This window comes from Pelmatolapia mariae, linkage group LG10_11, assembly GCF_036321145.2.
Source record: "Pelmatolapia mariae isolate MD_Pm_ZW linkage group LG10_11, Pm_UMD_F_2, whole genome shotgun sequence".
NCBI lineage: Eukaryota > Metazoa > Chordata > Actinopteri > Cichliformes > Cichlidae > Pelmatolapia > Pelmatolapia mariae.
This window is the reverse complement of record NC_086236.1, coordinates 63458019-63469722: the sequence shown is the minus strand read 5'-3', so window position 1 is coordinate 63469722 and position 11704 is coordinate 63458019. Positions and strand designations below refer to the sequence as shown.

General features: G+C 40.2%; 1 protein-coding gene across 1 annotated transcript in view; it reads left to right on the top strand.

The window, feature by feature from the left end:
• The first annotated feature begins 4893 nt into the window (after positions 1-4893).
• The window catches only part of fhl3a (four and a half LIM domains 3a), a 30010-nt gene continuing 23199 nt past the window's right edge, over positions 4894-11704 (top strand). Inside the window, exon 1 of the mRNA XM_063485914.1 lies at positions 4894-5096. The gene's annotated coding sequence lies outside the window, so the exon portion shown is untranslated. The remainder of the gene's footprint in view (positions 5097-11704) is intronic.

The following is an 11704-nucleotide window of genomic DNA, read 5'->3' as shown; positions in this document are numbered from 1 at the left end:
TATGTAAGAGATTTGCCTGGCATGCAGAATGTCTTGCGGGTGATGAGGCCTCTGAATGGGATCAGTTTTTCCACATTATGTCACGGGCTTGTTTATCAGTGTGATGGCTAATCACCCCGATTCCTGTGAAGGTTTCAGCCCAAGGCCCCACTGATCCACTCACCCACTAACATGTATTTAACTAGGCAAACACAGACTGCAGCCAGGATTTACGGGTTAATGTCTGCCTTCTGACTTACTGGGCTCCGTGCTGTTTAATTCATGTGAGTATTTATCATTACAAGTAAAATGCCTGGTGAGCCACGGCAGGGGTAAATGCTACTTTGGATATCAGGGACTTGTAACGAGCTGACACAAGAACAGGAGCACAACAGCTTGTGGGTTTGTTCATGGTCAGCAATGGAGGAATGCCCTTGCAGGGCAGATGCAGAGCCATTGGGTTTTCCAATATGACCTCGTAAAAATAACACTGCTGACATATTGTGAGGCTGCTGCACTCGGGGTGAGCTCAGGACTTTGGTATGTCTCCCCTGGCCGTGGTTGGTCTTCATCTGCAACGGCCCATTTGACCAACCCAGTCGAAAAATGCACGGGCTACAAATTTCTCCTGTGTGATTATTTAGTTGTATCTCCTAAGAGATTGAATAAGTTGTTGCTGTCAGCGGTGGAAAGTAGTGTTCAGGAAATTCTATTTACTTCATTTCTATTTTCTAGTACTTTATATATATAACCTTTATTCTTAGATGGAAATATCAAACTTTTTACAACATCTGGCAGCTACACTTCAAACTGACTTAAGAATTCATTAGAGTGAACCCATTATGCCTACTTCTATATCCACAATGCCTTTTTCTTGGCACACAATTTAATATAATCCCTATTTACTTCATGCAGTTGCTCAGTCATCTACTTTCAAGATGCTGTAGTTCTTCCCCCTTTAAGGAAGCCTTTAGGCCAACTTTCTCCTGATTGGCTGCCTATTGCAAACAGAAGATGAAGATGTTTTCATGTAGTTAGCAATTCTGTCAAGCATCTTTCCTCTTATGAATTCCTCATATGGTTTAGTTTAGATAACTAAGAAGGTAAAATGACCCAACATTAAGAAAAGAATGAAGTCAAAGAGCATTAATAAATAAAACAAGAAGAAACACTCAGTATTATATTATATAATAGCAGACGTCATTTTACCCCAGAAGGATCCGTTGAGCACCCCAGATTTATCTTGTGACTGATATACTAGAAGTATTTATATTGATTCAGTCTAATGGTGTAACATATAGTAATGTGATGCCCACGGTACATATTGAATGCATAGCTTTTCCCTTGTAATAGAACAGTGTTACATTCTGCTTCTTTATGCCCAGTTCCCAGTAAATTACAACATAGGGGCACTTCTGGGTGGGATTCTCACAATAGTAAGTTAACCACAAACTCTTGTAAAACAAAATTGTCTACTATTAAGTGTTGATATGGTGCTTATTTTCTCTGCTTGACTTTTGAGAGTGTATATTGTGCCATAACTGGTTTTATACTCCAAGCAATCATGGCAGCAAAGTGTAGAAAAAAAACGTTAGGGTTTTTAGATCAGACCTGATGTGCTCTGTAAATAAGCTCTAATTGCTGATATCATCAAAAGCCTTTGTTTTTAAATTGATAGTCTTGTGATAGGTTATTTTGAGTTTATCTTTGACAGATGATAGATAGTGTACTCCACGTGCTTCTCTATCTAAAGCTACAAAGATATTGTAAATTCAATTTAAGTATCCAAACACCCTTTGATTTTGTGCTGTTTTATGCCTCTCACCACTGAATAGGTCAATATTTTTATTACATTATAGCGGGACGTCACGATGTCCACTTGCCATCATGTATCTGGTGAAAACACACACAAATTGGTACAGGACACATTTAGATATCACTCAAGTGGGGCTTTTAGCAATTTAATAACACCATTGGTCTTGTGCTCATGGTTATGTTGTTCATTTGAGCTAATTTGCCTCAGATGTTTCAAAACCACACATCCAAGAAAAGAGCGTGTTGTGTGTAGTGTAGCACATAATAATCAAAAAAATTCATTGCATAGCATTCACTTTAGACATTATGATCCATTTCTGTTCATGATCAAGTCACATCCAGTTGACTCATATTTAACCTTTAACTTGTTTTGCAAAACTAAAACATAAATGTTTAAGGTAAAGGTCACAGTTAACTGGGTTACAAAGTAAGAAAATCATCGGAATATCTCGACCACGATGAATTGACAGGCCTGTAATCCTGTAATTTGTTTCACACAGCCTGATGGGACCACGCCTCGGAGTGTAAAATTAGAATTCATAATTAGGGGGTTGCGTGGAAGTGAGGGGTCAAATGAGTGTGGATCACACTCTTTCAGTTTTCTAAGAACCATGAAAAACAACGTGCCACATGGTCGGAGGGTTTTGTTTTGAACTTTAACTTAATATGGGATATCCTCTGTTGCTCGTCGATAAACAATCAAGAAACAACGATGCCATATTAAGTGAATCAAATTAGCAGGAATTTATATTGTAGTGTTTAGTACTTCTGAGCACTGCCTTTCTTGGAAAAGTCTTATTTGAATGAGAAGCGTATTGACTGATCGCTGTTCTTATTTACTGATGGTGGTGCAGCTGTTACACAAAGTATGTCCACAATGTAATACAAACATCTAGTCAGTTATTTATCATAGAGTGAAGAGATCTTTTCATTTCTCTGCAATAAATTTAAGTGAAACTTGCTTTAAATAGTGAGTTGAATCCCATTGATAACAAATAGCTAACAGATAGCTGAGGATGGACACTTTTTCTTGATCAGAGAGTTTTAAGTTAGTATGTTAGTGCCTTACAGCCAGAGGGCTTGTCAGATGGCTAAAACAGTGTCTGAAACCTTTTAGCCCTTTACACTGGCACATTTCTGAAACTGTCACTCCGCACACATCACCCAGAGACTAATCCTGTTTTGTTAGGTGGAAGTGAGAAAGCAGGATCGGTTTGAAATTCTCTTGCATGTTCTGTTTTTGTTGTTTGCAAAGCTGTTTGTGACACTTTTGATTGAAATGCAGTGTAACGTGAATAATGTCTTCCAGGAGAAAGCGCGCACCACGGTTCACATCTGCGTGGCGTTGTGACGTTTTTTACTTGACCTTTATGTGGCCTTTGATTGAGGCCATCCTAAAATAAGAGTATCAAATAGCTTGCCTTGCAAGAAGCATATAAACCACAGAGAAGGTTTGAAAATTGAGATCATCAAACTGTGAGAAGATTAATTACTGGTTCAAATCACAGATATGGTCAGATGGTGCGGTGGCTATTATGGTCTTATCTCCGCCTTACTGAAAACTTGCAGAGCACCCTTAAAAGGAAAATCTATGAGAGGGTCTTCAGTATAGCTGCAAACAGCAGCATGTAATAATAACAATACTGACATCCTTGAAATGAAGTCCTGCTATGAGCTTAAACAGTGGTTAAAAACAGCTTTTTTTGGCCACAGGATGATCTTAGGGGCGGCATCAAAGCAGCATAGGCCAGTATGAGGTCGCCAAGGATTGCTTTGAACTGTGAACTGCAATACAAAGCTATACTAGTAGACTAAAAATATGGAGTTGAAAATTAGCACCACAGTTCTTTAATTGCACATATTGAACTATTAAATGTTGAGGTTTTTTCACCAATTCACAAACAGTTATTTTTTGAAAACTTTTCCTACAAAGAGTGTAGTCTTTGTGGTCTTTGCTATGTTTGAGCTGCTGCTGTGTATATGGTTGAATCCCTAACCACAGAAAGTGTATGGTGACTGCCGACCTGAACGTGACGTACTGTTTATCATGCATGGAGGCAATTGTGCCAACGATACTGTGTTTAATGGGTTGGGAACATACTGATTCACTGTAATGACTCAAATGGAGATATCAGGATCATTCACTGTATGACAAAACAGCAGCCAGCTGCATCCAGGGGAAAATGTCACTCCCACTTGTTGAGTCATGACAAAAAATGAAACATGGGGAGTGGAGAAATGACCCACACTTTAAAATAGGGAAGTGTAATTTAACAACTGGGTTTGCTCTTTACCCTTTTTGGTAATGTAACTGCATGAAAAGGTCAACAAATGTCACTTAAAAAGCAAGAGATTTGTGTGTTTTAGAAAAGCAAGAATATCTTAATACATATCTAGGCTGCTTGTTGCTGTTCACTTTCACCAGTTAATATTTATACTTACACATTATTTAGACTATAGGAAATATAAAGTCTCTATTTGAACCCAAGTCATTAATATCTCGAATTGATCTGAGACCAAAATGTCAGAGCATTTTAACCCCATTATATGCGTCCATTCATGCTTTATTTTATTTTATTTTTTATGTTTTTATCGTAATGTATTTTATTTTTTTTACCCGCTTCTCCAGTTGAGGGTGCTGGCCTGGCTGGAGTCTATCCCAGCTCTCATAGAGTGGTCACGTCTCATGTGTATTAACTCTAAACATTGCATGGGAGGTTCACAGATAATTTCAAATTCATCTGTCAGACTTTTTACTTCTGTCTCCTAAATGCTTGATTTATTTACTAACCGGCTGATTGCTTGTCAGAATTAATTAAGGAAGCTCGTGAGCAGTATCGCCTTCTCCACCATACTTATTGCAAGTAGGTGTTTCCTGTTAAGGATATTAACTCGGCTATAATATGTAATTCTACTAAAACTGACAGCAGCACGGAAAAAATAAGGCCCGGTTGGGATGTACCCTCCACTGCCTAGACTACTCTCAGGTCTCGTTTGAAGTCGCTGCAGGGAGGGAGGAAGGGAGGAATGTTTTTTGGGGGGGCGGGATCTTGTGACTCACCAGCAACTTCCTCAGTAGTAGGACAAAAGTAGCCGGCAAGCTGCATCCCTCTCTGCCGCAGAGGTTTATCAACAGTCAGAAGAAACACAAAAAGTTGCACAGTTGCGGGCGACACGTCGGAGGAGCGATCTGCGAACTGATCCCAGTCCTGATCTGAGCGAGTGCCTGCTGACACAGAGGAGGAGGCGGGTTACCACTTTGAAGTTGCAAAGGTGCCTCCAGACTTCAGAGATTACTCCTGGTAGGATTCAACTTTCTTTTAAAAATATATAGAGAGAGATAGATAGATACAGACTTTCCCCCTCCTTACTATCACGGTATTCCTTTTCACTAAACAATGAATTTACCTTTCAAACAGGAAATTACTTCGCAAAAGATGGATCATGGTAAAACAAAGTATACTTCTACATACTGATTCTTGGTGAGGTACTCAGCTGAAAATACATTTCACAAAGAATCAATGAAGTCTCGAGTTTAAAGAACCTAAAGTGTTGTAATTACTAGTTGTGTCATTACTGTTTTATATTCAGTAAATGGATAATAAATAACAGCCTCTGGTTGTGTCTCGCGGCAAAAGTTGACTCTTTGTGAAATGTATTTTCAGCTGAATAGTAATCAGCTTACTGAAATACTGATTATTATTAGTTGTGTTTCATGTGGTTGAACTGGTAGCACTGCACTTAGCTGCACAGTATGAGCTTCATGTATAATTTAACATCTTAAGATCACATTTACTCTGTACTTTTCATGTTGGGAATTGCAAGATAAGAGCAGGCTTGGGCTTGACATTATGACAAGTATTAATCCTTCACACCTTAGTCAAACACAGGGCCTGTGGATAAGCCTGCAAAGTAAAACCCAGAGACATTTCAGGGGGTCTGGATCTTTTCTGTCTGTCTATATGTTTTTCTCCTTTCTTTTCTCCTTTCCTTTTCCTTATTATTGTAAAACAGTATATGCATACATGCAAATGAGGCATAAAACAAATAATGGAGAAACAGAGTGTGTTAGTTTGTGTGACCCACTGAACTGTGTCGAGGAAGGATTAAGGAGGAACTTTTGTGCCACTGAAGCTCCCGGCTGAGCAACGTGTGAAGGCCTCACGGAGCAAAGTCCCTCGGGCTTAACTTGTCATTTCTCCAGCGGAACAAAGTGGGGTATGGCAGTGTGCGTCTGGGATGGGTGTGTCCGTACTGCAGCTTTGAGGTTTGTGTTGGGCGTGTATCGTGACATCATAATGCATAGTAGCAGTGTCATCCTTGTGGTGATTGTTTGGTGTTTCATCTGTTGTGTCATGCGGGTGCAGTGGGCATGCGGTGAGAGTAACGTGTTCACAATGGGATAAAGTTTAATCCAAGGATTGAAGATGGAAATGGTGTTTATTTTTATTTCTACAGCGTAAGCAGATTACAGACACAAAGTATTGTGTTTTGTCTTGGGTATAGTTGGAAGGGCTTTCAGGGACATAACGACTGCTCTTGTGCTGACACTACATGTGATGCCAAGTTACAAACTGAAGATGCAAATTCAGTTTTTCCATTGTGTTAGGAGGATATTTATTACATTGCAGTGCCTGTAACAGATCATTAACATACAAAGATTTGGTCAAGCTAAATTCTAACCATGCTTTGAATCACTAGAAACTATTATACAGCACTGACATACGGTATTGTCACCATATAAAGTTGAAATGGCACTTACAGTTGCATATTTGCATATCCAGCAGATAAGGAACAACACAGGCTTTTGTTTAGAGCTCTGAAGCTGGCCAAACAGTGAGTATAGCTGGGATATTGACTTTCCTTTCTTAGTTTTGTTCTCTCAAATAGTTCCTCTTTGTTAGTTTTGTCTGTCTGAAACTCAGCAAGTAGTCTACAGTCACACTTTCCAGCTTTAGCTGGGAATAGGGTTTAATGAGAGCAGAGATACGCAGTGAGCACAATAAAGTTAGGATGAGGACACGAGAAATGAGAAAATAATGAGGCAAAAATGCTGATACTCTTTGCAAATGAAGGAACCTGCGGATCTGGGTGATGTCTTTGTGATGAGCGACTGCTTATGCATAGTCTCTTGATCCATTGTTAAAATTAAAATATTATTAGATTTAAAGTAAGGGCTTGACTCCTGAAACCCAGTGGTTCCTTAAACGCATATGTCTTTGTGGAGCAGCTGAGGCCTAGGAGACAGAGGCAGTCCTCTACTAATTAGAAGGTCACTGGTTCAATCCCTGACTACTGTAATCTGTATGCTGAAGTATCCTTGGGCAAGTTTTTGAGCCCTGAGTTTACCCCAGTGCATTCATTGGTGTGTGAGTGTTGCTCATGATGGTTAGGCAAGGTGCTTATACATAAAGTAACGTGATGAAGGCTTGTAGTAGAAAGTGCTTTGAGTCCCCATTTAATGCAGAAAAATGCTAAATGAATTATTAAATAAGGTGTGTTTTAATGCAAAGACAACAACTGTTTAAATCAACATTAGATCCAGCACCCATGTTTTCTTTGTGTCACTACAGAATTGAAGGGATGTGCTCTTTTTGAACTCTCGTTGTGCTTTCACCATTGACAGGTTATGTTTATTATTTTTACACAAATGCTTTGCCACAGTGACAAGCAGAAGTAATACCCTAGCAACCAAAAGATAGTCATTCTGTCCCATTTAGCATCTGGGAAGCTTGCCTTGACAGAGCCCACGGGCTGTATAATGTATTTGTTTGCTTTTTTCCCTCTTCCTCTCTCCCTCTCTGTTTCATTGACCATGGTCACATTCTTCAGAGGTCTCAGTGTTTTCTAAAGGTTTCTCCCTGCATGGTGGTTGGACCATGGCCAGCTCTAAACTGTAGTGGGACTGCAGCTAAATGACTTGAATTGGCTGTAGCTAGTTTTATGTGTTGGCACCATTTGAAATAAGGCCAAGGATAATGATGGAGGAACTGGTGGTCAAGTGTTTGCAGGTGGTTTGAGAGCAGAATATAGATTTGTAAAGAAGTGGCTCTCCCCTGACATTTCGCATTGTATTTTTCCTGTCCCTCGGTGGTATATGTCAGAGGGCACGTTGGGCAGTTTCCACAACAAGTCATTGTGATATTTGATAAGTTTTATTTTGATTACTGCTTCAGCTTCTTTCAAAGTTAAGGTGTGTGTGTCTTTTAAAAAGATAGTGGTGTCTTCCTAACCCTCACTTGCATGCCCCCACGCTTTGGTCCTTGTTGTGTCTTGTTTTTCTTTTCAGTTTAAAATCTGAAAATTTGATTATCCCAGTACAGATATGAGACTGCATAACTTGTTTCCAGAATTTTAATGTCTGTGTTACATGTGAGACCATGTAAGGCAAAATGTAGTCCTTTCTGCTTCATATACATATATATATACCATTTTTCTTGAATGTGTCTCCTCCACCGTTACTCACTTCCCTCTTCATTAGGATATGGGGGCGCGTGGCTGGCAGCATGAGTGTGTCTGCATTCCCTGAAAGGGGGGAAATGACCTCAGGTTTCCTGTGTGGGGAAGGCCCAGGTGCTGTGCTGTTATTGTGAGGGTCGCAAGACTTCCTCCATGGATGCTTTGTTGGTAAACGTCTGAAACATGATCCCTTGAGCCAGGGCCCCTGTGGGAGGTAGTGCCCCCCTCGCCCCACCACCACCTCACAATTCATTCATCTTGCCTAACACGTGTAACTGCTCTTATTTCTCACTGCCACAGTGTTCAGTCCATATGAGATTTTATGTAAGGAGAACTCAAACTTCATATAGACTGTAAAGGCGTGTTAAAGGTAACTGACTCTGCGCTAATGGGGTAATTATGCTCCTTTAGGAGTGTAATTACGGGTCTGTACCTAGCACTTACAATACAGTACCTGCTATCCTTAAAGGAAATACTGTTTTCAGAAGAAATACCAAATTGTGAGGACTGAATAATAGGTAACTTATAACTACACACCTACAAGTTTAATACAAGCTAATTATATGGCATGAAAGAGTGCATCACTCCGCCTTTCACCTTATCCATTCAAGTTTTCCACACGTGTCCTATAAATTTATTACACATTGAATTTATGGAAACCATTCATAGCTTATCAGTGTTTCCTTTGCAGCCTCTCACATGAAACAGATGTTGTTTGGGTGCAGAAATCCTGTCGATTCAATGCTTCGTCATCACATTCAGTTGTGCGCTGAAGAAATGTGTTAGTCACTCATGACTCTTTCCCTGCGCCCTCACATAAAGGGAAGAGAGTAGGGTCATGTGCCAACAGATGTACAGGACCTGATAAAAGGAATGTCATGTAAAACCTACGGCCGTTACAAAGCCTTCCATCATCTGTGTAACCTGACTTGTTCCTGAGAGCAGGATCCCAGAAAAAAACTTTCGTTAGTTTCTTGGAACTCCTTCAAGTCTGCTGTGTGTTGACTGAAACTTTGCCAAAAGGTGTGAAGATCTTTGAATTGCATAATGTAATTGGTTGCTTAAAAAGTTGGCACCCATAAATGATGCTGTCCTGGGAAAGTAGTAGATTTCGACAAAGAGGAAGAATAGTTGCAAGTCCCATCAAGAAAAGGGAGAAGGGAAGACTGAGAAGAAAGCTCAAATTCAAAGTCTGTGGACAAATTGCAGGGCTTTTATATAACTGGTAATAAGATGTGTGTTATAAATTCATATAACTAATGGTTATGTTGGGCTGTGGCTAAATCATAGGATAACCTATGGTTAATGGAAGTACTTGAGGAGAGGAATGTTGAGTGAGGAGAATTTCTCCAAGATCCAAGGTAATAAGATGTTATTCCATCCTCATATGTCTGCTAGGGAAGATGAAAAAATAAAGAACCAGTGCTTACACTTCAGATTGTAACACCACACTTTTTGCATGTGGAATAACAGAGAGAGATTCTTCTGGATAATATAATGAGGGACTCACTGAGTTGAAATGATCATGACTTCTGTCACAAGTAGATGACTCTCGAGTTGGTGTGTCTGTTACTTATAGATCCCTGATCCTGATCCTACCTGCTAAAATGCTTTGTAGGTTACTACATGTACATTAATCTAACAGCAATCATCAACTGTATCATCCTTTCCATTGGATGGTCTTGTACATTGGCTTAATTAGGTAATAATTTGAGCGCATGTGGCAAACAGTCCTTAACCACGCAGTGATGCACAGCAGGCAACAAACACAGCAACAGTGCCTGCAGCTTAAAATGCCACCTTTCAAAACACTGCAACCCCCAGAAAGAATGGGCTGTTAGCAAAGAATTTCTCCTAAACAACATACTAGCAGACCTCTGTTCTCATAACAGATGTCTTGGAAAGGTAATTAAAGCTTGGCTCTGTATATCTGCACTGTTTGTTCCACCACGGCACTACTGTATCTCACCTTTACCCCATGCTGCGGTGGTAGTTGTGTCTTTATTTGGCTGTAACTTCAGTTTGCCGCAATGCCAACTGCGCTGGTGTTGATTGCTTCCCAAATACTTTATAGGGTTGGCTCTCACATCTGCACAGAATGAACCCAGACTGTGACATCACAACAGAGGAAGTGCCGTCAATCGAGTTTGGGTGTGAAGCAAGCTGTTTAGCATGTGCACATTTTTATTTGAATGCTCACAAATGTTTGCTGTGTTGCACAACTGTCTCCAAGGAATGAACCCCAGGGAGTTTACACGATGTCCTGTGTGAAAAGCTGGTACATGTTCAGAAGTGAATTATCTTGTCTCTGATAAATACAACTCTGTTTATTTGGAGTGAAGCTGTAAGAGAGCGCGTTCCCCTTGCTTAACATAAACACTGTAAAAATGCCTGCTCTGCATGATGAAACTAGCAAATGATGAAGAATGTGATTCTTTAGCCAGAATATCTTGCTCCATCTTCGTAGTTCTTTTTTTGCCTTTTGCGCGCACGTATTGCAGGCACACATGCATACTTTTCTACCATCTCACTTTCATCTCTACGGGTCTGTGGCAGAGACAATAGTCTCTACAGAGAAAACAAGCTGAGACAAGCCAGACTCGCTGCATACACAGAGGTGTGGATTTATGTCAGTCAATAAATTGTGCTGTATATGACAGTTGTGCCCTTTTCGAAATACACAGAGGAGAGCGCGTTCACTACTGCTTGGGTAGCATTTGGCACTAATTGTAAACCTGTCAAAGTTGCATAGAATAGGTGTACGAAGAGGGCAGGATATTTTTTGGCCTCCCTTGCTTCCCTGTCTTCTCTCACCTTTACTGGATACTGACTGGCCCTCATTCAGTGCCTTGGAGGAGCCATAAATGGCAGAAAGTGGCCGTTGTCTGGCTATAAAAGGACGTTAGCTTCTCTGTGAGAAGACGACGGTGATGTACGACTAAAACGACTAACAGAGAACTGGGAAGGGATTTTGTGGCTTCTTTGGTTGAAGTGAAAAGCGAGAATGAAAGGGTGAGATGACTAGGAGAGGTGAGCGCACGCATTTATCAAAGGACTGTTACAGAAAGGTGTAATCAAAGGCAAATGTACATCCCTACTGTTTATAGTACACTCTGTGCACCACCTCTCTGTCTTAGAGAAATTTCTATTAATTTGCAATAATTTCAACAACTATTTACTTTTATTTCAAAAATGCAAACAAGCAAAAGAACACATTGTGCATCCAGCGATGCATCTGGCATCATCTCTCCACTATGAAACTCCTTAAAAGTGATGCAGTGTAATCTTAACAATGAAATACTGCCTTGTTTGAAAGTGTGTTCACAACCAGCCAATCCCATTCAGCTCAGGATGTTTTTAGTACTTTCAGCACAACTCCTAATGATTCAAACTTTTCCAGCACCCCAGAATTATGTAGGCGTTGTTTTACTTTTGTTTTAGCGTAATCACC